The 3789-nt window shown below is 58.8% G+C and overlaps 1 long non-coding RNA gene across 1 annotated transcript; it reads left to right on the top strand.

Moving 5' to 3' along the window:
* Positions 1-453: 453 nt before the first annotated feature.
* On the top strand, positions 454-3007 carry LOC120600050 (uncharacterized). Its single transcript, XR_005652072.1, has 3 exons — positions 454-665; positions 2058-2141; positions 2265-3007. It is a non-coding gene; the product is annotated as an uncharacterized LOC120600050 (long non-coding RNA).
* Positions 3008-3789: the final 782 nt, after the last annotated feature.

Here is a 3789-nt window from a genome sequence, read left to right as displayed (position 1 = left end):
AAGGAGAGGGTGACGCTAGCTTTCTTTGATCTTGCACGTCACCTGTTGAGGGCATCTGCCTCCTCCTTGGGTAGAGTTTTGAGGCACTAAGGCGTTGGTGAGAGGGTGAGGGGTTGGGCCACCTAATGAGGCGTCTTAAGAGACGTGAGTGTTCAGGCTGAGTTGCAGGCACCCCCTGGGGAGGGTAGGCCTAGCCCCCGTTTGCTTGCAGAGGAACTGAGCTCCGGAGTAGGTAACAGGGAGGCGCAGGGCCCCAAAAGGAAAGGCGGTATCCCGTCCACTGAGCTTTTGCTGCCTTTCTGTCCCGACGTCGCGAGCTGCGGTGCAGATGTCGCCGTTGGGTGCGTTTGGGGACCAGGTCTAAAGCCGCCTTTGCGGCCTGCCGCGCCCATCCTTGGGTCTATCATGAGGCGTGAACCAAGAGATCAATCTCCGGCGCCGCCACAGGCCCCGAGGAGCGGCGAGCGGGTAGGAACGGTGCGGGGGCGCCCTCCAGGGGCCGTGACGGGGAAGGCGGCCGACCCGAAGGACCCGAAGTGCGGGGCTGCGCGGGTGGCGCACCCGCTGGGCGGGAAAGCTGGCGGCTCTCCCGCACCCGGCCTTGGGATCCCGCAGGCCAGCGCCCCCGACCCTCCCGGCACCCCGTGTTCCTGATTAGATCGCAGGTAACTTGGGAACCAAAAAGGGAGCTTCCCTGTGGTAGTAAAATGTAAGATGCCTCTTGGGGTGATTCTGCTGGGTGTCTGCCTGGGGCTCCCAGAGGGCGGGGCTGGGGAGGCGCGGAGGCAGCTCCAGCTCGGAGCTGGGGGAGGGGCACGGAGCAGGAACTGGGTCTGTTTTTATCCCCATCCGGTGCAGTCGTGTGCCCCGGGCCGTGTCTCTGGAATGGCCACAGCCTCAGGTAGGGAATGCCTGCCTCCTAGTGAGGCATCCCGCCCTTCACCGTTCACTTGGTGGGATGGAGAACTGTAGCGGAGTTGCACACACCTACCTAGTACAGCAGGGCGTCCTAGCCCACCCAGAGGTAATAGACACCTCCCTCTGAACTTGAATCCTACCACACAAAAGTGCGGTCCAAGAGTACTTTTGGAGAAAGAGACACTGTTTCCAGTCTCAGGGCTTTAAATGTTTTCACGGCTTCGTTGAGACTTACTTCCCACAGAATTCGCCCACTTAAAGCGCGCAAGTCCATGGTTTGGGTATATGACATCACTGACTTTTTAACGTGGTGAAATATGTGTAACATAAAATTTACTATTTGAAAACCATTGTTAAGTATGCAGTTCAGTGACATTAAGCACAATCGGTGTTGTGCAGAGGTCACATCACCACCATCTCCAGAACTTTCATCATCCCACTGAAACCTTGTCGCTTTAAGTTATATGCCCCATTCTTCCACCCCCTGGCTCTTCCTAAGCTTAACCTACCTTCTGTCTCAATGAATTTGCCTATTCTAGATGTTTCATATAACTGGAATCATACAGCATTTGTCCTTTTATGTCTGGCTTATGTCACTCAGCATAATGTCTTCGAGGCCCACCCACGCTATAACAGGTATCAGTACTTCATTCTTTTTTATAGGTGAGCAATATTTCATGGTAAAGATGGACCACATTTTGTTTATCCATCTGTTCACCGGGCCTTGAGTTGCTTCCACCTTTTCCCTATTGTGAATAATGTTACAATGAACACTGGTTTTCAAGCCTTTGCTTTGAATGCCTTTGGGTGTATCCGTGGAAGTGGAAGGTAATACTACCTTTAGCTCTTTGAGAGTGGACAAACTTTTCCATAATGGCTGCACCAGCATTGCATGAGGGTTCCAATTTCTCTACATCCTCGCCAACGCTTCTTATTTTCATTATTGTTATTTAGTATAGCGCTAATTTTAAAAAGTAACATTTCCGTTAGAAACTATATATTCGTTGAAAATAATTTATAAAATACTGAGAAAGAAAACGTTTTGTATTTACCTCCAATGCCACCGCCTAAAGATGACCTCCGCTCATTTTTGGTAATACTATTGGTTTTCATAAGTGTAGACTTGTTTGCTTTCTAAGGCCCTGTTTTTTGGAATGGCAGGATAGCAGCGAGGAAAGAGAGATGGCAAGGGGCGACTGCGAAACCCTGCGAGGGTCGCCCAGGTCAGTCCCCGCCCAGCGTGGCGTGGGGGTCATGTCGGGCAGTCTGCGGGTCTATGCACAGGTCCATTATTAGAGGCGACCAGGATCGCGGGCTCACTCGCGGCCTCATTTCCCTCCCTGAAGGGCGGCTGCGAGAGAGTTTAAGGAGCGACCACCCGGGCCCTGCGCCGGCGGCCCTCATGCGACCCGGCCACAACCCAAGCCACCTAAGCAGCAGCGCGGCCAGGCCTGCCAGGAGCCGCGCACCCATTGGCGGAGAGCGCGGCCTTCCGGGCCAATCACAGAGGGCGGTAGCTCAGCGGCCAATGGGAGTGCGGTGGGCGGGGAGAGGACAAGCGCGTGCGCACTGGGCGCCGCGCGCGACCCATTCCTTGCCACCTGGGGGTTGCTGCAGGGGAGTCCCCGGGTTCCTCGGGGTCTTCTTTTGAAATCCGTCCGCGGCCCTACCTCCCGAGGGTCTCGCAAACGTGCTGCCGCTCTCCGGCAGTGCGGGGACCCCCTCACGCCCTGCCATCCCACGCACCCTGGGCACCCCGAATTTCTAACCAAGACTGGGAGGTGGAAGCCCTGTTTTGCCGCGGAGCTGTCATTATTGTAAGAGAATAAACGCTCACTACAAAAGGGAGACGCGGAATTTACGAGACGGCCCCCTCGGAGCCCGGTGGGCGACATCTGGCAGCGACATTAGGCAAGAGGAGTCCCATTATCTAGAGACAAAGGCGGCCCTGGCCCTCGAGGCCGCAACGGCGGGGGTCCCTGTCGGCCCCCTACTCAGGCGGGCGCGAGACAGCGGAGAGTCTCGGCGGCGGATCGCGTGCTCCCCGGTTCGGGGCGGGCCAGCCCGCACTGCCCGTTGCGTGCTGCCCCCTCCCCTCCCCTCCCCTCCCCTCCCCTCCCCTCCCTCCTCTCTCCCTGCGGGTCTTCCGTCCCTCCCCCCCCACCCTCCCCAACCCGGCAGCCAAGCGCCAAGGTTAAGAGGAAAGGCTTCGGGACAATTTTCACTTAGTCAGCTCTGCTTGGGACAATAACGGACAGAATCAAGGCGTCTGCGACGCCCGTCCCTTCCGCGGAGATAACTTATCGAGGGTTCTGAAGGGCGCGCGGGGGCCGGGGATCTTCCGGGACAGGATCTGGCCCCTTCCCAGGGAAGCCCGGCCTCCCGCAAGGTCCGGCGGCCCTGCCGCCCACGCAGCCCTACCCTCGGGCCCCGCCTCCGCCCCTGTCCGGCCGGGCGGGGCTGTGCACAAAGGCCGCGGGGACCCGCAGCCTCAGCGCGGAGAAGTCCCTTGCACGTGACCCTGACCCAGCTGACCTAGACCGAGGCCCCGGGGCAGCCCAGGGGAGCCCTTCAGGACTGAAGGGGGATGGGCTGAGTGAGCAGACCGGCGAGCAGGTGTTGGCCCGCACTCCCTCCACGCGGAGAGCCTAGCCGGGTGCAAGGAGCCCTTTGGAGACCGATGGGAGTGGCAGGGCAGGCCACACCTCGCCCCTGAGCACAATGCCCCACCCCCGGCCGTGGGGATCTGTGACGGGAAGAACCCGGGGAACCTATCACCCCCATCTGCCTCCCTCCTCCCTGTTGCAGAGAGGCCTTTGATCCCCAAGGGCTGCCCGGGTGTAGGTCAGAAATGCCCCAACCTGCGCGGGG

This window comes from Pteropus medius, unplaced genomic scaffold (assembly GCF_902729225.1).
Source record: "Pteropus medius unplaced genomic scaffold, Ma_sr-lr_union100, whole genome shotgun sequence".
NCBI classification, from domain to species: domain Eukaryota; kingdom Metazoa; phylum Chordata; class Mammalia; order Chiroptera; family Pteropodidae; genus Pteropus; species Pteropus medius.
Note: the sequence above shows the minus strand (reverse complement) of the source record. Positions and strands in the feature narration are given on the sequence as shown.